This window comes from Melopsittacus undulatus, chromosome 8 (genome assembly GCF_012275295.1).
Source record: "Melopsittacus undulatus isolate bMelUnd1 chromosome 8, bMelUnd1.mat.Z, whole genome shotgun sequence".
NCBI classification, from domain to species: Eukaryota; Metazoa; Chordata; class Aves; order Psittaciformes; family Psittaculidae; genus Melopsittacus; species Melopsittacus undulatus.
In genome coordinates this window covers 37,721,795-37,747,709 of record NC_047534.1, presented here as the reverse complement: position 1 = coordinate 37,747,709, position 25,915 = coordinate 37,721,795, and the positions used below count along the sequence as shown (strand labels likewise).

General features: G+C 37.8%; 1 long non-coding RNA gene across 1 annotated transcript in view; it reads right to left on the bottom strand.

The window, feature by feature from the left end:
• Positions 1-25,915, bottom strand: part of LOC115947096 (uncharacterized) — a 69,518-nt gene that overhangs the window by 3,122 nt on the left and 40,481 nt on the right. The window contains exon 2 of the long non-coding RNA XR_004081057.1: positions 21,443-21,626. This is a non-coding gene — a long non-coding RNA (uncharacterized lncRNA). The remainder of the gene's footprint in view (positions 1-21,442; positions 21,627-25,915) is intronic.

The following is a 25,915-nucleotide window of genomic DNA, read 5'->3' as shown; positions in this document are numbered from 1 at the left end:
CTTGCTCAGAAATACACATCTGTGCCCCTGGAGCACAAACTGGTCTAAAGAAAATGCGGAATACTAAACAATAATAAGCAGCTACTTTAGGAAGCCAAACAAACTAGAGAAATAGCATGTTAAATATATGTTAAATAGTTATGTAACTGTTCATGTTAAATATGTTAGCTAGTTTTTCTCTTTCCACTTGCTGTTCTGTTTTTTTGCGCTACCTAACAATGTTTGTGCTACAGTCCCAGCAAGCTGTTACAGTCCATCTTCCTCCTACAAAATTATAATCTTCTTTGCCCTTTGCCCACAGAAAATTTCTATACTAAAGCAAACAGTAAAGGATAGCCTCTGTTAGTCAATATGGAGATATATTTAGAATAGGAATAATCTGCTTTTTCACTCTTAATTATGGCAAAACAAAACTGTCCCTGTGCCACTTAATCCTCAGATAGGAAGCTACTTTAACACTAATGTATCCTAAACTCCTTTTATGTAAAAACATTTCGATAGCAATATCAGTGCAAACGAACACTTTTAAAATACACCCCACAATAAAAAAATCAAGTTGGCTTTTCAATACTGAGTACTGAGAGTCCTTTACAGTTACGTCAAAATCACACAGTTACGATGAAAATACCTTAAAACTGGGAAAATCCTGCAGCTAGACCAGTTAAGAGAAACAGGAAAGGGATCATGCAGGTTTCATGAGGAGAATTAGGTATTTATTTTAAATAAATCCTCACTCCCGAAGGAAAATTAAATATGCTGCTTTGTTTGAAATTATCTTCAAAACATTGAACTCGTGACGAATGGAGAATAAGGAAGTATCAAGAGACCTGCAGGGTGACTTGCCAGGCTAATACTCATCCCTCCAAACCTGACGACATGAACCTCCCTGTGGTGGAACTGCAGGAGAGCCATGAACCAATTGAGACATTTAAAAACATAAGGGGAAATAAAACAAAACAAAACAAAACTGTAAGTAAAGACAGCAGGTATGAGATCTCTGTGCTGAGTGTCCTGGCCCTCACCTAGCAAGCACCAATACAAGTTTAATTTTAAGCAGGTAAAGCATTACATTTATTTGCTGGGTAAGACACAGTTCAACACCAAAGTAACACAATTAAATCACTGAAGAATTGCCTGCTAGTGCACTCGAGTGTTACATGGTAGTTTGTCAACAGAACCTAAAGTAGGACAAAGATCCCATCACCCAAATTCTGCACTTGCAGAAAAGGAACGGTCTGCTAGATGGTGTTCTCTATGTCTCCTTCTGCGGCAGAGGAAAAAGGCACAGTTGGTCTTATATTTGGCCTTAACAAAATTCATTTAAATTACTTTATTTAAATACATGACTTTATTTAAACACATAGGTCTCCAGCAATCTGGCAATGGCAAAATACCAATGTTACAGCAATCCTGGATTTTCAGATTCTCCATAGAATATATTAACAAATTCAGGAACAGGGACTTTAAAGGTCGACACATATGGTCTATACAGTGCATTGGCATTGACTCAATTAAGTGGGCAAGAGCTGGGATTGACATATTAGCAGAGATTAGATGACCTAAATAGGGAGATCCAAGAAGGAACATTTTCTCTTTAAGTTATTTAATGTTTATTTTAGTGTTTTCTGCTTGTCACGGTTTTACCCCAGCTGGCAACTAAGTACCATACTCACTCTATGCCAGTGAGATGGGGAGGAGAATCAGAAAACAATAAAAGCCAATAATTGAAGTAATAAAGTAAAATATAATAACACTACCACTAACAATAATACTATGAAAAAAAAGAGGAATAAAACTCAAGAAACACAACTTCTACAAAAAAGCAATTGCTCACCATCCACTGACCCCACTTCCTTACAGCGATCAGTGGCTCCTGGTCAACTACCCCCAGTTCATATACTGAGCATGATGTTCTATGGTATGGAATACCCCTTCAACTAGTTCAGGTCAGCTGTTCTGGCTGTGCTCCCACCTGGCTTCTTGTGCACCTTCTCAATGGCAGAGCACGGGAAACTGAAAGTCCTTGATTTAGGCTAAGCACTACTTAGCAACAACTAAAACATCGGTGTGTTATCAGCATTATTCTCACACCAAATCCAAAACACAGCACTACAGCAGATACTAGGAAGAGAATTAACTCTATCCCAGCCAAAAGCAGGACACTGCTACATCTGACTTACTGTATTTGAGGCTTCCTCAAATAAACACTGAAGAATGTATATTCATTCACATGTCCTGCAAGTACCAAGCTTCAAGTATAGCAGGGAAAAAAAGTATTTTGCATTTGTTTGCTGTGTGCATGGCATATCATATTGGTAATGAATCTGGAGTTAGATTTTAGGCAACTAAAGACGAAAACAAGCATCTATGAAAGCTTGCAAGCAAATTAGCTGATAAACCTCAAGGCACAAATACACATAAATTTGCAAACCTACTTATGGCGTATTTAAGACCTTATCACATTTGATTGTTCAATACTGCCCTTACTAGAGGTCACCAGCTCCCAAATCTGTCTCTGTGAGTGTTCACAGGCCAGTTCAGTGCCAAGTAAAGTTGGGCTGATTAATGTAGATGTCTTAAATCTGCACTAGTGCTGTCTTGGACCTCACTGCAGTCAACAGAATTTAGATGTCTAGGTGCCTTAGGTAGGCACACCTATTTTAAAGTTTACTTTGAATATGATCTTTCACACAACTTAAGGACTCATTCACTTAATTCAGCTAACCAAACAATCTGAAAAATTCTGGGATATGGAGAGATGGAAAAAAAATAAATAATAATTGCAGAGATGTGGAATGCATGAGAGCCGTGCTATTGATAATCCAAACAAAAAGAACTGCAGAGGAAAACTTGGTACTGCATCATAAGTAGCAAGACAGAAAAAGATGAAAAGACTACTATTTTTGAGCAGCTGGACTTGGAAAGAAGCCTTGGAAGCATTTTGAAAAGTGTTGAAAACAAAGACAGACAGCTGTCAACCAAGAAGAAATCAAATATTCAGCAGAAAGTGTGTTGCATCTCAGTGAATTAAATGAAGCAAGAGAGCTGTTCAAGGCAGGATGATAAAAGGATCATCCTGACCTGCTTTGTAAGATAGATACTTAGTTGGCAGCTGAATGCTATGTCTCTGTCCAGGTATGTGGAAACTGGTCAGCAGAATTTCACTGGCAATTTAAGGTGAAAGAAACCAGTTTCATACCAAGGAAACAAACTGGATGTTGGGTGAAGAAAAAAAATAAAATACAGAATAGTTCTGAGATTTTCTTTAGTCTTACTTCCCAGTAAAAGTGATTGTTATTATTTTTCAGTATTTAATTGTAATACTTAAGAAAGTGGCCTGGTTTGAGCCGTAGCAGTCATTTTTCTCCTTCTTGTAGCTGGTGCAGTGCTGTGTTTTGACTTCTGGGCTGGGAACAGTTACTTGATAGCGAGTATGTTTTGAGGTATTGCTCGGGTGTTTTTGTTCAGGGCTTTTTCTGAGCCTGTGCTGGGGAGGAGGGGAGGCCGGGAGGAAGGAGAGACAGGACACCTGACCCAGGCTGGCCAATGAGGTATTCCATACCATAGCACGTCATGCCCAGGATGCAACTGGGAGAGGGAGCTGGAAGGGTGGAGCTCTGGGGGGATGGAGGAGGTAGCACGCGGTGCTCAGCCGGGCAGGGTGGAGTGAGTTATGGGTCGGTGGCTGGTGAGGTGTTGTATTCTCTTCACTTGTTGTTTGCTGTATCATTATTATTTGTAGTAGTAATGGCAGTAGTGATTTATGTTATACCTTAGCTATTAAACCGTTCTTATCTCAATCCGTGGGGGCTACATTCTTTGGATTCTCCTTCCTAACTCTCCGGGAGTTGGGAGAGGGGGGGAGAGAGTGAGCGAACTGTGCGGATTTTGGTTTCAACCACGACAGAAAGAAAGAGGCAGGGTATGATAACCCTATTCAAAATATGTCTGAAAACTGGATTAAAGTTTCTGAATACAGAAGCTTTAGCAACTTCATGGAGCTCCTACAGTGTCACAGGGCAATCAGCGCAACCTAAGAAAGTAGAGGTTACAGGTTTTTAAGGTTTGGTGAATTTTAACTTCTTTATTTAGGATGAACTGGCAAATGGTTTTGAAAAGCATTGGCTGAAGTTCAGGAGGCATACTGATGAAACAAACTTTAATTTTTAGGAACTCCTTAGGAAGCAGTTTGTCTGCAAAACTAATATGATGATTTTTACAGAAAGGAAACCATTCTAGAACTGACAGCAATGTTGAAATAGGAGGGCTTGATATTGCCACAGAGAATCGCAAGGATAAGTATGTACTTCATAATAACAGGAGGTTGTTACCTTTCAGTGTCAGAAAGGGCATAGTGCAAAACAAAGAGCTGTAGAATCATAGAATCGTAGAATGGTTTGGATTGGAAGGATCCCTAAAGATCATCTAGTTCCAACCTCCCTGCGAGGGGTAGAAACACTCTCCACTAGACCAGGTTACTCAAAGCCCAGTCCAACCTGGTCTTGAAATGTTTCATGTTAGCTGTGCTCATTTTATCAGAGGCCACTGCCTGTTTATTTGCATTTCATGTTTTCAATCTCTTCTTTAGGAGTTTTTCTGAAGCTATTATGATTTTGATAATCACACACAAAGGAAGTAATGATAAGGGAAAAGTCATTTGAACACAAAAGTTGTGGTTGACTGAAAATATTATCTGGCCACATTACTGGTATAAGAGAAAAAGAGAGAGAATGTAGAGTACAAGGCAAAACCAATTAGGAAATCTGGATTTGTCAAACCATTAGCCAGTTTATCCCACTGAAAGACATTAGTTGTAAAGAAAAAAACTAGTCCACGATGGCAAGATGTGTGCAGACAAAGACAACATGGAGTAAAGTTGTTTCAGCTAATTATCGTCTAAAAGAGGTTCTTTCAAGCATTCATTTGGAGCTATTCAACAAAGAAAACAAGAAAATCATTCCATTTTGCTATATGTTACTTACACAAAGACCATAGCAACAAGAAAGTGTTTCTTGATATTTATAAAAGACTATAACAGAACAGATGCCAGCAGAGAACAAAAAAAGAGAAAAAATGTCACTTCATCTCAAACTAAAAATGTAAAGTAGGGAATCTACCCTTACCATGGCTGTTTCTACGGTAAACCTGTTTTCCACTTGTAACTGACTCCAAACAGGTGGAATCAATTCATTACACCCCACACTGACATTCCTTCCAAACCTGAACAGAGTTTTCACAACAGAAGGGCAAAGGCACGCCCTTTCTGCATCATAATTCCAAGCACCTCCTTTAAGTTTAGTGCAGTTGTGGATGATATACAGTATTGTATGTTCTCGTGGTTTATGTCCAGTCAGCAACTCAGCCACGCAGCCCGTTTGCTCACTCCCCCCGCACTTCCTCCCCCTGCTCCCGGAGGGATGGGGAGGTGAATCAAAAGAATGTAACTCCCACAGGTTGATATAAGAATAGTCCAGTAACTAAGGTATAACACAAACCACTGCTGCCACCATCAATAATAATAATGATAAGGGAAATAACAAGGGCAGAGAATACAACTGCTCACCATCCGCCAACCGATACCCATCCCAACCCTGGCAGTGATCTAAACCTTCCGGGTAACTGCTGTGGTATGGAATACCCCTTTGGCTAGTTTGGGTCAGGGGTCCTGTCTCTGCTTCCTCCTGGCTTCCTCTCCTCCCTGGCAGAGCATGAGACTCACAAAGTCCTTGGTCAGAGTAAACATGATTTAGCAACAACTAAAAACATCGGTGTTATCAACGCTGTTCCCAGGCCAAAAGTCAAAACCACAGCACTGCACCAGTTACTAAGAAGAAAAATGACTGCTACTGCTGAACCCAGGACACATGTGATACCTTGAAAGTATATTATATCAGAGTGTTCTCAAAAGTATCGAGATCATAACTCGTGTATGCTTTTGCTTCAAAGAAAAATAAGATTATCATGATCTCCTTAATCCGTGTTATAAAAATACTGAAGGAAGTATCCACGTGGTAATGGCAGTATATTGCATCTATGAAACAGCTACTTGATCAAGACAGGAAAGCAATGAAAATAATGAAACACATAACCTGATTATTTTCATTTGTAAACACTCCACGTGCATATATTACCTGGACTCACATTAGCTCCTACTCGAGGGGAAGAGGAAGGGGATGGGAGAAAGAAAGTAAAAGAAACCCGATTCTCTATGTTCTTGAACATGGAGACAGTTATAGCTCTTGCGTTTCTGTTTAAATTAATACATTGTGCTCCAACAATAAGAAAGTGCAAAACCAAGATGAAGGTTTTTTCGAACCTAACTACTCACACTCTGGGTGCCTGTCAGTTCCATAGTGTCACCTAAAATCTGCATTTGAAATACAAGAAAAATCAGAAAAAGGTGTGTACAGAAAACTAAACCATGATCATCTAAACTATAGCTAGAGGACCTGAAGTTTTGATTAGCAGAAAATGGTTTTCCCCTCAAAGAAAAAGTAGTTAATACTGAATTTTATACTACCTTTCTTCCTATTGTAAACATTCTGGGGAAAGACAAGGATCTGTAAGTAAAAGCATTCTGACCTGGGTTATTAGATTTCATATGGGACCTTTCCTACCAGTTACAGAAGAAATCCCCAATCCCACACCAAATATCTTTCATCCTTAAAGAAAACATGAGAAAAAAAGAGCATTCAGTAGTGGTTGACTGGCAGGTAAAACAACAGGAAAAGCAGAGGGTAAGAATCAACAAAACTCATAAATAGTTAACAGGAAAATTTTATTTTCATTTCCCAACATCCCTCATAAGTACTTTAATTTATGTAAGTGCTATGAGTAACAGAACAGAACTTTCTCCTGGAAAGAAATTATGCACCTATAGTGTTATTAAACATGGAACTTAACATCACAGAATAATGGTGAAGACTAACATTAATTACTTCCAAAGCAACTAGATAAGATATTAATGGCAAGTCCAATAATGGCTGTTAAACAAAATGGTTCCTATGAAACCTTCAGCTCAGGTCGTGAAAAAACTGTGGGATATTACAAGGTGAAAAAGCATATTAGAGAAGGTTCACTAAGTACCTATTCTTTGTTATATTCATAAGTATTTTGTACAGTCCATCACTGGGACAGAATATTAAGTGATAGAAATATGGTAGTTCTTACATCTTTGTTCAATATAAAAGTGCTTCTCATGACATAGAAAAATATTATTTATTCATTGTAAAATAAAAAAAAAAATGTAGAGGTAGTTGCTTTCCTCCTTAATTTATAAAGCAGTAGTCTCCCATAAAACCTTTGCAAAGTTCCTTCTGCTTCAGTAAATAAGATGATGAAGCCATTGATAACACATAAGCATGGTAGAAAAGTAAGTATATGGATTGATGGCTTGGCTTCTCGAGAGAAGATTTTGGGAAGGTCTTTAACCATGCTTACTACAAGCACAATGACCAAACCCTAACAAAAATATGTTCCACAAATCTTTGAACTGGGACTGGATAATTTGCTCTATATTACAAAACCTACATAGGAAATTTAAGGAACCTGGGAAAAATCAGCAACTTCAAGCTTAATTTTCACAGCTTTTAATTTCAAAAAATTCTGTATGTACAAAATTAATGTTCTCCAAAAGTGAGTATGAAAGAGAATTGTATTGAATATTATTAAGTTGTGTTAGAGTATGCACAATATTATCTGAATCAGAATTAGTCTATTCAGAACCTCTGTGCTTCAGGGAATTGCTACATAACTTGAATCTAAGTGCAGCTGAAATCAGAAGGGCCTTTTCTTAACATATTCTGCATTTTAACCTTAATTCCAGCAAGATGGATTCCAGCTTTTGTCTTTTGAACATCTTCAAAGATGAGTATTAAACTGATGGCTAAAACTGGCAGCACATTTAAAAATTAGTTCAACAGTCTAGCATGCAAAAAGATTAATGATGAGAACAAAACTCTGCTGACAGATGTTTAGTATCACTTATATGTGTTTAATATCACTGGAATATGCAAGTTCAACCAAAGTATAAAGGTAAAGGTTAGGTAAGTTTTAAAGTTGTGCTGGCAAACTAACTCTCTGTCAAGTTTTTCTTATCAACCCAAGATTTGGTAGAAATACATGTATTTTCCAAACAACAATTAGAAGAGACAAATACGTGAATTCAAATCAATGAGCAACTAAAATTATGACTTTTCAAAGAAAACATTTGTTTCCTCCTTAAATGTTAGACTGCTTAGAATGACAGGTTCCAAAAGTATGATTTAGTTATCTACCTTACTAATTTGTACTTGTACTAATATTGACCCTTGTGCAAATTAATGTTACATTATATTTGAAGACTGATTGTTAGTGGAGGTAGCAAAACTACTCACATTTACGGGTTGAAACCTGAGGCAAGAGGAGTAACTGAACTGTTCTTAATGACAAATGCATTACTGATTAAACAGTACATTAGCAATAAGTTTACATATTTTGTCAGATATGCAACCAAAAGAACTTTCCCTACCTTAAGAAAAGCTGTAACTCCTCCACCACAGACTGTTTTTGTTAAAATGCCTTTTTGCATCTGATGTTATTCCAAGATCACCAATAGGACTGAAAAATGCCATTACTCTATCTCTTATTCACACTGTACAGGTACTAACACTGATGACTAAGCTTATATGGCTGATAAAATTGCACTACCAATAAATACCTACAAAAAAAAAAAAAGAATGTAAAGGAAAAGTAAGCCCTATACAGCCCTATACAAAAAAACAATCAGAATCCTTTTTTTGGACTTATTTTTCTTCTGCTTGTTTGTCTACTTATTATCATAATGCTTCCCGCCTGTATTAATCTCCATCAGCATAATTTCTGACCATTTTTAGTATCTGTAAACAATTGCAAACCTCCTATCAATAACAACAAAAAAAAATGCCTAGAGATGAAATCAGCCAGAACCTATGTCAAGTTCTGGGAGACGGAAGACTGAACTCACTCTACTGTGTTACAACTGTAAAAATATATCATAAAACAGTGAGGTGGCTTGCACTGAGATAGAAGACAGACTGAGCATAAGCCACAAATGGCTTTATCAGTTTTACAGAATTGAAAAGAAACAAAGAATTTCTGCATGATCTGACACAGCTACCATACCAGATCAGGGCTCTCCCTGCTCATTCAACAGGGTAACCATGCAGCAAAAAAAAGGAAGATTTCGGAATATAAATAAGTAAACACAAAATACATAAAGTGTTTAGGAGATCTCAGGTAAACTCTTTTGTCCAGTTTTAGGAGCCAAGCTTTCATAGTCTGGGCAAATAAGAGTGATTCCAGAGGTGAACAACTAGAAAACATAGCATAAGCATAGGAAAAAAAAAAAAAGTTAAGGTAAGAATGGATACAACAACTGTATTTGGTAGTTTATAAAATAAAAGCATTTAGTTAGGTATGATATGGTTTTAACACGTATGTTGGATGCCAGTACTAAAAAAATATCAGTGGCTGTCATATATAGTTAGGGTAGCAGAAGCAGTAATCAGTTTAATTTGTAACAAACAAAGATTACCTAGAAATTAAGAAACATTCTCTAATTACAACAGATAAACACCAGAGCTGGATATGCAGGGTGATAATGGAATATTTTCCGCTGAAGCTTAAGAACAGGACAGACAAAAATCCACCAGAAATACAGACAGTCCCTTGCATCTTTCCTATCTCCATTCTTTTAATCTTGATTTTGAAAATAGGTCATTTTAATTAGCTTGGGTTGAGATATCCAAATACATCCCATGAAAAAGAGGATAGCAGTAGGTCCCACAGAGAAGCAATGGGATCACACATTATAAGAACAAGAACACTCAGTTACTCACAGGAGAATTCTCATGACTCGTAAAATTTTCATTTCTATTAATAAAGTACAGTCATTTTCTGATAAAGCAAGCTGTTCTTAAAAATATTCATGCTATCAATCCAACATTCTAGAAACACTTCAGCAACAAACAGCAGTTTGTACTTCACTCAAAATAAAAGTATTTCTTACTCTCCAGAGATGATCTATGGAAAGGAATGAATATATGTGCATGTTCTGTGATCTATAAAATACATTTCTTCATCCAGTCAGATGCATTGCTGAACAGAGTAACAAACTTGTTCGACCAATTCTATATCACTTTCAAGAGCGATGCTATCAATGAAATATAACTTTATAAAGCCCTGGAGTTTTTTATTTTACAGAATAGAGTCACAGATGATTATAAGAAAGAACCAAACTTGTTTCTAAATTGTTCCCGTGTTTAGTTATTCTTTTTACTACAAAACTTGCCCCTCATTTCCAGCTGTTTTAGCTTCAACCTTCAGTAATATGGTCTTTTTTCATTTTCATCTCTTGCTTTATAAAACCTCTCTGCAGTACATTGCTTCCTCTTGTCCATACCTACGGATTACATTCCAATTACCACATAATCTTGTTGATCAGCTAAGAAGACTGGAGTTCTTAATTCTCCAACCAAAAGGTACATTTGTCATTCTTAAGAATTATTTAAATGACTTTTAATAAAAGGTGAGTAGAAGATAGACCCCGTAAGCCTTTTCTTATTTGAGACAATAAGCCCTTCCTCATTTCAGGCTACAAAATGGTGTGGGTGAATGTGAAAAGAATAAAAAACAAAACAAAACATTAAAACAGAATAAAGGACTAGTGACTGATTGCTGGTTCAGAACTATATTATGCATCTTTGTATTGTTACACTTTTCTGAGCAGCATTTGATGCCTAAATGATGACCATTAGGACAGAGAGCTGACTGTCACTGCAGAAAAGCAAAAGCTAGAAACGGAACTCAGCCTTGACATTTTGCTTTTCCCCTGCTAAAAGAACGACAGTATAAGATCTGAAAATTCCAAAACACTCAGTTCAGGGAATGTTTCAATTCAAAAACATAATTACCAATATAGATAGAAAAAGAGGTGCAGTATTTCTATCTAATATAACAGCTAGTTTTATCAAACATCACATGGTAATATGGCTTTTTTCGTTATCTTTGGGGGAGTTTTTTGTTATCTTTGTAGGGTTTTTTTTTTAAAGATGAATATGCATTAGGATAAAAAATATTTACTATATTGTGATGGAAAATGACGAGAAAAATATGTTTATTAATTCGTGTTTTAACAACATCAACATTAATTATAGGTTACAATAGACAAAAAATTCACAGTTCACATGTTACATTTTTAGTCTGGTATAAGACCTTAAATAATATAAGTTCTTATTTCATGCTACTAAATTTTTCCTTAAATGGAGCTCACATGAAGATTAACAGGATTTCCTCTTGACTAATACCTTGTTCAAAAATGTGAAGGAAACCCACCAGCTGACAAAACAAAAAACTAAACCAAATCAAACAAACAGACCTTTCCTGGTACGGAAATATACTTTATTAAAAATAAGTGATTCAAGCAGTTTATGACTTTTGAATTATCTCAGTCAAATTAATGATGTTAGCTTGTATTTATACATGCAAAAGGCAGTTAATTACCTTTTGTACAGGCAAAATTTTTGAGTCCATACTGATTTTAATGAATCTGTAAACTAAGGTGTTTTGCTTTTGGACTTTTGCTTGGGAAAGTGGTAATAAAACTTGGAAATTTCCCGTTTCCATATGGCCTGATTCAGCTCCCACGGAGGTCTTCTGGCATAGGGAACTTTTCTTTGTGATGCTGTTGTACATATCAGCATTGACACAAAAAGCGACTGGCATGAAAACTGCAGAAGATAGATCACACAATGACACAGTTTTTGCTTTGGGTGACCCTTCACAAACAAGTATTAGGATAGTAAGTCCCTTAGGGCTGTTGTACTGTGAAGGATCTGGCCTCTGTCATGGAGCAGGAATTTTGCACAATGGGAAATATCTCCTGTGATCCTGTTTTTGAGTAAAAATATTAATTTTTGACAGATAAACCAGAAAGAATGTGCTCCAGTCATTAAGCTGTTAATATCAGCCTGATCTGAGCTGTAACTCTAAAATTCCTGCAAACATTTACACTAAAAAGTCATTGCTCAAGTTTAAAGTGAAGCACCTGCCAGAATATTACTGAGGTCACTAATGCTGGATGTAGCCTGAATAATATCCTTCCTTTTAGTCATTCAAACAGCCCAATTTCTGAAATATGAGGGCTAAAAAAACATTGATTTGGTTATTACATGCCAATATCCTGTCTGTAAAACCAGACAAATTTACATATCTAAAGAACAAATATAAAATTAGGTAAGCATGAAATGAGTTTACTCCAGCACCTTCCCAAACTAGGACTTCATAAACCAGAGATTACATTTGATTGCATGTCCCATGACCTCTGCTAGGTTTACTCAATATAATTTGCCTAAAGCTTTCTTGAAAGCCTTTATTATTCTCCACAACATCCTGGGGCAATTAATCCTACACTTCAATAACCCACTACAGAAAATAAACTGTTATTTGTAGTTTTAAGTGTAACACATGCTAATTGTATATATGAACTCCCTAAATTCTTGTATTAGAAGAACATTGGATTTCCTGTTCACATTCTCCCTAGCATTTGCAGTTTCATACTACTCACATGTAATAACATAGATTTATCATGTTTTATTCTCAGTTCTCCTGCTATGATAAATTTTAACTTTTCATGTGCTTTTTCATAGTTGGTGGGCATTTTGAGAAAAACCATCAAAATTATGCCAAAATCACTTTTTTGAGTAATAAAAATATTGGAGAGGCCATTAAAGTGTACGCACAGCTCAGGATTGGGGGATTTTTTCCCTCCCTATGTTAACAATTCTTCATTTACCCACAGATTGTCTAACATAAAAAATATCTAGTATTTGTCAGAAACCATGACAAGGTTTTCTTTGCTCATTTTTAGCAAGAAAAAGAAAAGCTATCAATTACTTCTAGCACACTGTTTTCATTCAGCCTTTTCAGCATTCCACCATGTGGATTTTGCTTCATTTTTAATTCCATCAAACCTTCAAAGAACATGAATAACATATTGTATCTGGTCTTTGAATTTGGAAAAAAACTTGATAGGTCCCTGTAACCTATCTCAAACTGATGTCAGCTTATTATTGCAGTATTAGAATTTAGCTGTATTTCTGAATTCTCATCAGTTATTATAGAATTTAAACTCTGTCTGAATCATTGATGAATGATTCATAGCAGTTTAGAAATTATGCTTCTCTATAGTTAATACAACTAAGATTTTAATGAAACACTGTACTTCATAGAAAAACACAGAATCATAGAATCACAGAATGGTTTAGGTAGGAAAGGACCTTAAGATCAGCTAACTCAAATCCCCCTGCCCCTGGGCAGGAACACCTCCCACTAGACTGGGTTGCTTAAAGCCCTGTGTAACCTGGCCTTGAACACTGCCAAGGATGTGGCAATCAAAACTTTCTTGGGCAACCTGTTCCAGTGTCTCACCATCACCATTTCTTCCTTATATGCAACCTCAACCTCCCTTGTTTAAGTCTGAACTCATTACCCCTCGTCCTATCGCTACAGTCCCTGATGAAAAGTCCCTCTCTGGCATCTTTGTAGTCCCCCTTCAGATACTGGAAGGCTGCTATGAGGTCTCCATGCAGCCTTCTCTTCTCCAGGCTGAACAGCCCCAATTTTCTCAGCCTGTCTTTCATATGGGAGGTGCTCCAGCCCCCTGATCATCCTCATGGCCCTCCTCTGTACTTGCTCCAGTACAAAGCAATTGAATTGTGTTCTCTGGAAACAGAATTGAATGTAACTGAAGCTAAGAAACGGAGTTCTCTGAAAAAAGGCTGACTTGGGAGATTTCTTTTACATGAGAAAGCCTAAACTTCTCAAATGACAAACTTTTCCTTTCTTGTCAACAGCATTGGTATTTTAAAATTACACCATTAAGAAGCAAACCTGTCACTGGTACAATTGCAAGCAGCTTATCAGGCCTTGTAATACTTCAAAAGATAGGTAACCAAGGTGGCTCCGTTTGGTGACAGAGCCATAAGCAATGAATCTGTCCACCAGATCCAAGCTGGATAAAGTATTACTCCATATCCAACTCAACAGACAAGAAAATCAGTTTTCCACAAACCATGCTTTCCACTTATTATGAAAGAAGAGCTTACAGTCAGAGGTAAGAAGGTATACACTGCCACTTCACTGGGGTATTGTTAAACCACAGCACTCACTCTCAGGTCACTCACTCCTATGGTCAAAATTTGAGCTGCAGCAAGGAATAAAATAAAACAGCAAAATAAGCATACCATGCACAGTAGCAGAGAAATTCCACTTCAGGTAACTAAGCAATGCTAAAATAATGCTCAAGTGCTGTGCAAATGGTGTGGTCAAAGTAAGAATTCCTCACTTGGGAAATGAATTTTTTCACTCCATTCACTGTGGGAGTGAAGCAGTAATTGCTGTAGAAAGGGAAGGGATCACTTAACCAGCTTGCACATAAGCAAATCCATGAGACCCAATAAGAGGCATCCAAATGTACTGAAGGAGGAGACAAGGTCCTTCTGGAGGTGCTCTCCATCATCCATGAAAGATCAAGGGAATTCAGGAGCATGTAGAAAAGATGGCTCAGGGTGAATGTTATTGCTCTTTTCAGCTACCCAGTAAAAGGATAGAGCTAAGCTCTTCTCAGAGGTACACGTTTATAGGATGAGGTAACCCACAAGCAGAAACATGAGAAATGGTGCTATTTGGGAGGAAAATTACAGTGTGAAATTCCAATGCTTTAAAAAAAAATTTCTCCATGAGAGTGGTTAAGTACTGGAAGAGGTTGACAGAGGGGCTGTGGAATTGCCAACATATGGGGTGTTCAAGGCTCAGCTGGACAAGTCCCCGAGTACCTTGATCATGTCTGCCTACATGACCTCCCAAGGTCCCTTCCATCTAAATCTGGGGCTTTATAATTCTAACATTCATCAAAGTACTGCCACCATGGATCCATCCCACAGGGAAGTCTGCTGCCTACCTGGGGCTCGGATTAGAGATGTTAAAAAGAAACTCTCTGATCTGGTGCATCCCTCTGACTACCATCTGCTGCTGGTTTTTCAGGTTGGCAGTGATGAAATTATTACAAGGAGGGCACGGGCAATGAAGAGAGACTTCAGGGCCCTGAGACGGCTGGTTAAAGGGTCTGGAGCACAAGTGGTGTTTGCCTCTGTACCTGTTACAAGCAAGGGTGAAGAGATAAATAGGAAGATTCTGCAGATTAATGTATGGGTACGTGACTGGTGCCATAGGCAGGGTTTTGGATTTTTCAATCATGGGCTGCTGTATGAGACAACTGGTTTGCTGGTGGCAGGTGGGATACACCAGTGTCAGAGGGGGAAAAGGGTTTTGGGGCAGGGGTTAGCAGGGCTTTAAACTAGATATGAAGGGGGGGAGGGGATTTAACTGAGCCTGTTAGGGACAAGCCCAAGAGAAACATGCTAGGGCTTGGAGGATGGCGGACTAGGGAGGACTATCATCTATTGTTTCATTTGTGGGAAAGGATAGTTTAGACCCTGTCCCGCAGGTGAAAAAGGTTACTAGGACAAGAGTTAGCAGAGTTAACTCACAGAGCTTCAGGTTAGATTCAAAGTGCGAGGGGGTCGTAGCTGAACTAGTGAGGAATTGTCCTACTATTAATGAAGACCAAAAGGCCTCCCACCTCCCAAGGGTGCCATCAGCGTGCTCTGCTCGCTCCCTGAAATGCCTGTACACCAATGCACGCAGCATGGGGAATAAACAGGAGGAGTTAGAAGTCTGTGTGCAGTCTAAAGGTTATGACCTAGTGGCAATTACAGAGACACGGTGGGACAGCTCACATGACTGGAATGTGCTCATGGATGGCTATGTCCCTTTTAGGAAAGATAGGTCAGCAAATCGAGGTGGTGGAGTTGCTCTTTATGTGAGAGAGCGACTAGAATGTATTGAGTTCTGTCCAGGGGCAGATGAGGAGAAAGTGGAATGTCTGTGGGTACGAATTAAGGGACAGGCTGGTATGGGTGATACAGCTGTGGGAGTCTATTATAGACCTCCTGATCAGGACAAAGGAGTTGATGAGGCTTTTTACAGGCAACTGGAAGTAGCCTCGTGACTACATGCCTTAGTCCTCATGGGGGATTTTAACTACCCTGATATTTGCTGGAAGACTCACACAGCCAATCATTCACAGTCTAGGAGGTTCCTCCAGTGCATTGACAATAACTTCTTAATGCAAATGGTAGACAAACCAACTAGGAGAGGAGTGCTGCTAGATTTAGTACTCACCAACAAGGAGGGTTTGGTTGAAGTGGTGATGGTCAATGGCAGCCTTGGCTGCAGTGACCATGAGATGGTGGAGGATCCTGTGTGGGAGGAATAGAATACCTAGCAAGGCCACAGTTCTGGATTTCCGAAGGGCCAACTTTGGCCTCTTCAATCAACTGCTAAGGGAAGTCCCATGGGAAAGGGTACTAGGCACTAAAGGGGCTCATGATAGTTGGTCAGCATTCAAGGACCACTTCTTCCAAGCTCAGGATCAGAGCATCCCAATGAGTAGGAAATCCAGTAAGGGATCTAGGAGACCAGCGTGGTTAAACAAGGAGCTGCTGGGCAAACTCAAGTGGAAAAGGAGAATCCATGGATTATGGAAGGAGGGGCTGGCCACTTGGGAGGAATATAGGACAGTTGTTAGAGGATGTAGGGAGGCAATTAGGACAGCTAAGGCCTCCTTGGAAATTAATCTTGCTAGTTGGATTAAGGACAATAGAAAGGGCTTCTTCAAATACATAGCAAATAAAACTAACACAAGAGGCAATATAGGCCCGCTGTTGAATGAGGTGGGTGCCCTGGAGACAGAGGACACAAAGAAGGCAGAAGTGCTGAATGCTTTCTTTGCCTCTGTCTTTACTCCTGCAGACTCTCCCCAGGGGCCCCAGATTCCTGTAGCCCCAGAAGGAGTCAGAACAAAGGAGGAGTTTGCTTTGGTAGATGAGGATTGGGTTAGGGATCAGCTATGCAATCTGAACGTCTATAAATCAATGGGTCCGGATGGAATGCACCCACGGGTGCTGAGGGAGCTGGCGGAGGTCATTGCTAGGCCACTCTCCATCATCTGTGGTAAGTCGTGGGAAATGGGAGAGGTGCCTGAGGATTGGAAGATGGCAAATATCACACCAGTCTATAAGAAAAGCAAGAAAGAGGACCCAGGTAATTATAGACCGTTCAGCCTTACCTCAGTCCCTGGAAAGGTGATGGAACAACTTATTCTTGACTCCATCTCTAGGCATATCAAGGATGAGGGGGTTATTAAGAACAGCCAACATGGTTTTATGAAGGGGAAGTCATGTTTGACCAACCTTATAGCCTTCTATGAGGAAGTGACTAGGTGGAGGGATGATGGTAGAGCGGTAGATGTGGTTTTTCTTGATTTCAGTAAGGCATTTGATACTGTCTCCCACAGCATCCTCATAGATAAGCTAAGTGTGGGCTTGACGATCAGGTAGTGAGGTGGATCAAGAAGTGGTTGAAAGGAAGAAGGCAGAGAGTTGTGGTCAATGGCACAGAATCTAGCTGGAGGTCTGTGACTAGTGGAGTCCCTCAGGGGTCGGTGCTGGGACCAGTGCTGTTTAATATTTTCATCAACGACCTGGATGAGGGAACTGAGTGTACCCTCAGCAAGTTCGCTGATGACACTAAACTGGGAGGAGTGGCTGACACACAAGAAGGCCATTCAGCGAGACCATCTTGTTGATGAAATTCAACAAGAGCAAGTGTAGAGTCTTGCATTTGGGGAAGAACAACCCCATGTACCAGTACAGGTTGGGGGTTGACCTGCTGGAAAGGAGTGAAGGGGAAAGGGACCTGGGGGTCCTGGTGGACAGGAGGATGACCATGAGCCAGCAATGTGCCCTTGTGGCCAAGAAGGCAAATGGCATCCTAGGGTGCATTAAAAAAGGCGTGGTTAGTAGGGCAAGAGAGGTTCTCCTCCCCCTCTACTTTGCCTTGGTGAGGCCGCATCTGGAATATTGCACCCAGTTCTGGGCCCCCAGTTCAAGAAGGACAGGGAATTGCTTGAAAGAGTCCAGCGCAGAGCCACAAACATGATGAAGGGAGTGGAACATCTCCCTTATGAGGAGAGGCTGAGGGAGCTGGGTCTCTTTAGCTTGGAGAAGAGGAGACTGAGGGGTGACCTCATCAGTGTTTACAAATATGTAAAGGGTGGGTGTCAGGATGATGGAGCTAGGCTTTTTTCAGTGATATCCAGTGGTAAGACAAGGAGTAAGGGGTGTAAACTGAAGCATAGGAGGTTCTACATTAACATCAGGAAGAACTTCTTTACTGTAAGAGTGACAGAGCACTGGAACAGGTTGCCCAGGGGGGTTGTGGAGTCTCCTACGTTGGAGATATTCAAGGCCCACCTGGACAAGTTCCTGTGTGATGTACTCTAGGTTACCCTGCTCTTGCAGGGGGGTTGGACTAGATGATCTTTCGAGGTCCCTTCCAGCCCTTGGTATTCTGTGATTCTGTGATAAAGCTGTATAAGCAAAGCTGCCCTTTGCACTGCAGTAAGTTGTGATTTTTCATTTCCAATTACTTGAAAGTTCTTTTAAAGAATTACTTGACATCTGAACACTTCACATTGCCCCCAGTAGCAGGATACAGAAAATATAATTTACCTGCAGAACTCATTGCTGCAGGATGCAAATGATTTAATTATGTTATTAAGAATTTTAGCAGATTAAATAAAAATAATAATGATAGCTGCTATTAATATACCATAGGATAGAAATAAAAAGGCTACCAATTTTCAGGCTTTAGTCAGATCACACCACTGTCACCAGATGAAACAAAACCAAAATTATCTTCCTACAATAATACAAAATCCCGGCCAGGTATATATAATACACAGTATTATCAGAGACACAGAATTTAATTATTTAACTATTTTCCTACATATTATATACCGTTCTCACAGTTAATTATTTGAAGAACTATTTTGTGTATTTAATTTTTAAGGATAAGTAATAAACATTACTGCACTTCAGTTATTATTTCTCTGCCTTTCCCTTTACTTATTCCTCCAAAATATAAAAGAACAATTATGACAGTATGCAAAAGACAGATAAAAGACTGAATTTTACAATACTTTAAAACTGTTGTTGAAAAAATGCTTCTATTAAATCCATGCATTTGTATGCAGTTATTATAAAATAGATTTAAATTAATATTCAATAACCCAAAGTATAATGGTTCATTTAGCCCAAACAAAGGCTAAAAACATTAAAAGGATGAAGCCTGGAAAAATTATCTGCATTGTTTTAAAAACACATTTAAAATGAAGAGACCTTAGCAAATTTAATCTGCTATGGCTGAGATCATTCCTGGGCATCAATTCAAATTCCAAATTTAATTTCAGTGAAGCTTTAGTAAAAGTAATGCCTTCTGCAGATTCAGATTCATCTGACTGACATTATCTACAAGTAACTTAACCAAATATGTTATCTGTAAACAGTTCTTAAAATCAAGGACAGATGAAATATATGTTAAACTGGCTTGGGACAACATTCTATTTGATGTTGCTTAATATTAACATGGTTTATGCCCTTCCAAGTAAGTATCTGCACAGGCTTTAAAGTTCTTTTGAAAGCATTTTTTCTTTTAGATAGACACATGGATTTTGTCACGATTTGATAACTTTTGCTATATTGACATGGTGAAAATGTACTTATCACTAAAGAGTGATGTATGGCATAGTGAGCAAAGCACAGGAGAAAAGGAAAATCCAGGTTGGGGAAAACCTCTGCCATGTCCATGACATTTAGCAAGATTTTAGATTTGTGGCAATTGGAAAAGGAAGACTAAATGTAATTTTATTTATTTTACTTTTTTATGGTAAACATCAAAGTGTATTTGCCTCATTCCTCTTACTGACTTTGCAAAACTGGCAAGAAGTTACATGAGTTGAAGCTTTCTTGGTAAATTTTTAGATTCCAATTTTGCTGAGAAAAATTGTATGAAAGTACACTTGGCAGAGCCTTCTACAATCTCTCAAAAAAACACATTGGAATTTGCTAGGGACTGACAAAGCTCCAAGTACATATATTTGCATATGCAAAAAACATTACTTGCATGAAAAAAACTGCATTTGGTCATACAGACTGATATTTAACCAAATCAATTAATTACTAACTTATGTAACAGCTCATTAATCCTCATTAGTGTGCATTTTCATAGTTCCTAGGATTTCTATTTTTAAGTATCTGAGAGGGTGAATACTTCTCAGTCACAATGAAACATACACATACTCTATTCTACTTTTTTTCTTTAATTACAGCATTTTAAAAAAAGCCTATAAAGGTGGGCAAGCGTTACAGAAATGAGTATGCCCAAAAGTAAAACACGGAGAAAGATAAAATCCATACCCAGGAGCATTTTGGTAAATTATCTCCTATCCCTTAGATTGGAAGTCTAGAGAATATGCAGAAAACCCTTTTGCTAAGTCACTCAGAACATAAGGTTATTCAATATGTCTATGGCCCTTGGGCTGATCACTGAAAAAAGAAAGTGCTCATCAGTGAAAAAGTTACTTATGTACATTTCCTTAGTTTTACATTCCTAACCAATACATATCTTCAAATTAAATTTCTGTTCGTAAGAATACCACAATTGACTATACATAATGGTATTTATAAAAAAATAATTGAAAGATGCAGTAATAGACAGATTCCCTTTGTGGCCTCTGAATATGCCCAAAAAATTCTGTGTTAACAAAGTTGCTGACCTTAATTAAAATAAGCACTGAGAAGGCAAACGGAGTTATTACTTGTTTTAATAAAATAAATGTCATCTCTCAACACTGCCCCACACAATTACTGGCAGATAAAAACAATTCTTCCCACACTGCAACCACTTCCTAAAATGCTGGAACTTCTATTGAGGCATTTTTTTTTAATTCCCCATTACCTTTCCTCAGTCTACATCTGTTCCTTCTGAAGAAAGAAAAGGGGAGAAATTTCTTCAGCTGTGACCTCTGCCAACAGCCATAATAACTAGGGGGTAGAGGTATGAGGTTGGGGGTGTTTGGCTGGTTTTGTGTGTTAGGGTTTTCTTGTTTTGGTTTGTTGTTTTGTTGTTGGGGTGGGGGGGTTTTTTGGGGTGGGGGGGTTAAAGGAGAAAGAAGAGGAGAAGAAAAAGAGATAAAACACAAATGGGCTTAGATTTCATCACAAAATAGTGAAAGATTAAAGTTGAGATGACTGAGTTTCAAAAGCTAGCCTGATCTGCTTGGTCAGAACAGTTTGAATTGGGTCACAGTCTTTGCTAAAGGCAAATAAACCCCAGAGAAAGTTTTCTTCCAAATTACTTTTTTAGACAATAAAGCCCAACCATGTTAGCCATGAAACAACTGATTTCTTTTCAAAGAGGTGGATTTAGAGTTGCAAGAATTTTAAAAGACAAGAGCACCCACCTTTTAAAAGCCTGCCCAGTACGGATTCCTTGGCAGCTGGAGGCATGTGGAGCAGTATTTTCTTACAGAAGGAAAGACAGGTGCAGCACCAAGGGGACACAAGGGTAGGCCATAAATGAAGAAGTTAACCAAGGCCATTGTGGATAACTTCACCCTATCTGTAATTAACTGCTTGTTTGTGCATCTGTAAAACACAATTGAGGACACAGAGTTAGTGTAAGTACATCCTTTAAAACCCTTTTCTAATACTTTTTCATATCACTTGCAGGTGAAAGTTTATTATTCTAAACTGAATCTTTATGAATGTGAAATATTTGGTATACCCTAGTTTACATAAAGCTCAGCCAAATGTTAGAGATTATAGCCTGTGATAAAGGGAGCTGTATCTCTGGCACAAAATAACATAGAAGAGAAGAAATGGTGGCCAGCTTTCACTGCATAACCCTATACAGCAAATTAATACCAGGCCAAGGCATCAAGGGCAGCAAACCAAAATTATGCTTGGCACTGGTGCAAGTTTCAAACAAATGCAGCCTTTTATAACTAACAAATATTTTGTTCTGTGGAAGCATTTTTGTCCAGAATTTTTGATTCCTCCTATTCTCTACATACTTCTAATAGCAAGTATCTGGTGGATTAAACAAATATTATTGCTAGAAATTTATTGCTAAAACGTATAAACTATCACAAATTTCTCATAGTCCTCCATTTTTTTTCCAAAGCAGCTCTTTGTTTCATTTTGTGTACGAGGCTTCAGCCATTTGGATGAAGACAGCAGTTTAGAAAGCCTTTTTCTTAATGCATCAAAAACAAAAGCGAAAAACTTTGTGAGATTTATGTTCAAAATTCTTATTGCAACTTCAGTGTAAGTAAAAATAGACCTAATCCAAAATCAGTGTAAACCCATGGCATCCCAAAGGATGATGCAAAATATTTACAGACATGCTGGTAAACTGAAATTGAAAAGAAACAAAAGCAAAATAAACTGGCAACGGCAAAGAAAACAAACAACAGGAAACAAAACCAAAACATTCATCACTGATCATGCTAACATAGAGATAATTTTTTACCCATAATCTGTTCACATAACTGTCTTCAAAATCCCAGCAATAACATGGAGTTTAAATCTAAGAAGAATTCTGCAATGAATTTATGCTCTCTGAATAAATTGTTCCTAATCAGACATGGTATTTTTTTTAAAGCAAGAACAGCATCAAGAATAATAATGAACTTACAAGACAGCCACTTTGAAGAAATTAAATCTTTGCACTTTATCCTCCTATTCCTTTCATTTTTGTCTTTCTCAGATACGTACATTTAGGACTTAATTATACAGAAAACACAGTTATTTGATCCCATGCCAAGAATCCACTTGCTGAACAAAAAGTGTAAACAGGAGAATAAATTTGTAAAAGAGTACTTTGGCTTTTTAATTAACTGATAAACAAAACATCTTGGAAATAGGCATTAATTGCATACTGAATTTTAGAAAAGTGACTAATAAAAAGTGTAACTGTCGAAGTACTTCAAAGTAATTAAGACAGAGCACAATCTGAAACACATCAATATCTTTCTGAAGACGCTTCCCCAGACACATCTGCTTACAGTCTAAATTGCAGACCTGCTAACCCAGCAAGTCAGCTTTGCCTACAGTGGCTGTTTCAGGGCAGTTACTAAGCAAGCTATGAGCAGGCTGCAGTGGGTTCCAATAGCCATTAGCTACCACTTGCTAGACAGTGCACAATGACAGGTAGGTGGCCTTTCACGCATCACCCTGACACTACATGCTGAAGGCATCCAGTTCTTCTATCAGTTTTTCTGAAGCTATGAAGTATCTTTATGCTCTGTATTAAACTACAATGCAATCCAAGCCATCTGTCAGAGGGTGTAGCTGCTGGCCCCTACAGAAATAGGAAAAAGAACTAATCCTCCCAGTAGCATTTTAGTCATTGTTCATTGTAAGTCCATTGTAACAATATTACTGGTATTATTACTCATCTATAATTAATATGTTGCAATATTTGAAAGTCAAAATTCTTTAGAGTTAGCTGATTTAGTTTTGGATTTGTCCTTTAAATCTGAAGGAGCTAAATTTTCCATGGGACAAGTCAGCCCCTTCATGTGCCACTTTATGAACCAGTTTCTCCTTGATCATTAAGCACTCAAGGGCAGTTGCAAGGATTTCACGGACATAACAGCACAGGTGCATAACTCTGTAGTGTACTTGCTTGAGGCTGGGTTCTCCATGACAGATATGGTACACATGAGTGAACGTAAAACTGACTTAGCAGTCTCTTCAGTTAGTATAGAACAAAAAAAAACCAAACAAAAAAAACCCACAAAAAAGTTTGTTTGTTGTTTTTTATTTTGTTATATGTAGCATCAATATTCTGCTTTTTTAATTCCTATTTTAGAAAAAAATATAGTCTAAATTTTATGTTAAACCAAACCATAGAAATCGGAGTTCTTAGCTAAACCTTTGACCACAGGAATCACTGATTTAATCCCACTGGTTTTAGGTATAACTGAAGATGCTTTTTACTTCTCTAACACATTAAAATTGGGCCCTATATTTCTAGTAATTTTGGTTTTCTACATAAAAAGAATTAGATCATCCTGTTGCCACACAGAGTTTAAGACTGGGAAGGAACAGAGGCATGAGAAGAATCCTCAAAACTAAATTACAGTAAATCATGGAATATATTCAATGTACCTTTATCCTAAAGAAGATTTTTAGGATCCAAAGCTGTTAAGTGAAATGCATGCTAGCATAGCAATGAGACATTGATATCCAAGTTTATTTTAACTCCAAAATTTTCTGTCTTCCTTTCTTCCTTATCTGTGGTCTCATTTATATGAACAAATACAGTCTCCACATTTTCCACGTATTAATCCTGCAGTACAAAAGTTCCATAAGCTTGGCCTTTTCAACAGCAAATGCATCATATTCAAAATGTTCTTAGATGTAAGTTCTCCCTTATTTATTCTTCAGTGAAGACCACAGATGGAGATAACATTTGCTCACACTGCATTACAGAACAGACTATTTAATAATCAACGTGTTGGAACACTGTTCATTTTGCCTTAAAATAAGTAGCTTTTAAAAGAAGTACATTCCAGTGGTTAAAACTAAGAGAGGTTTGTTTTTCCATTAAATGCAGCATGCAAGTTAATGAATGTGCAGACAAAAATCCTAAGAGAATTTACAGCAATTGGAGCAAAATTTATATGTGTAATCATCTTTATGAGCACCCTAAAGTTGTAATGTAATTTTGACTAGTTAACATAAATACACTGTTGAGGTTTAATGAGAGTAGAAATTTAATACTCGTTTGATAATTGAAAAGTGAACAAACTGATGCATCTATGAAGTGATGAAACAATTCTGTAAGAAAAGATAAACAGGGACGGGAAGTCAACCATGTGTTGTTTTCTTGGTACTTAGTACAGAAATGTGGCTTGAACTGGCACTTACCTTGTCCCTGCTATAACAATGAAAGTGCAAAGCTAAAACAAAACTCTTTTCCAAACAAGCCATTAGATATTTTATATCTATTAGCAAAAATACTTTGGCAACATTCTAATATTATGCAAGAAAAGCAATCTGATGAAGGAAAATAAATTCCAAAATCACAAACAGCTGCCTGCAGCAAAACTTAAAGCAACATAGCACAAATAATAAAATATGTTCAAGATTAAAATAATTTCTATATTCCACTTTCTCTCTCAGCTACTTGCAGAAAACTCCCTTTATAAAAATAAAGCCCAAAACAGCCAATGTTGTATTTTAAAAGACATTCATGTGACAGGGCACTAGTGTTTTGAGGTTTGATTATGTAATGTTTTCTATATGAACACCTATTATTTGAATTGGTGCAAGATGTACCCTTCTGTAAATACAAACCATAAGCCACTGTTACAAATTGCTCGCACCACTCAATCAGTTCATCTCAACAAAGCCTACTTGCAATCAGAAAAAACATTTTCATGTTTTTACTATATTGTAGACAAAGGCATGTTCCGCTTACGTCCATTATTTTAAAGTCCATTTTTACGTATTTATTTTTATTGTGATACACAGTACAGAATGATGGTACTTACTAATTTTAGTTGGTTTATGCTATCACATATCCATTCAACCCCTCTTACGTTTCACAAAGAATTCATTCTGGTACACTAAAACATGTGCATGAGAATACTGATGAGAATGTTAAGTCTGTGAGGAAAATACAAAATTAAAACATGGGATGCTTTCCCTATCCACCCTACTTGAGAAGACGCAAGAGTAGTCCTTTCTATTTTTAGCACCTTTTTGAAACATTAAAGTCAAATGACTTTTTAAGTAAATTGTGATATTGTAACTGCACTGTTTGTATCTCCACAGACACTAAACGTCCAAATAAAATTCAAAGTTTAACAATCCTTTATTCTTACATTTTTCTATATGGCTTCTGCAGATGAATATTCAGTGTC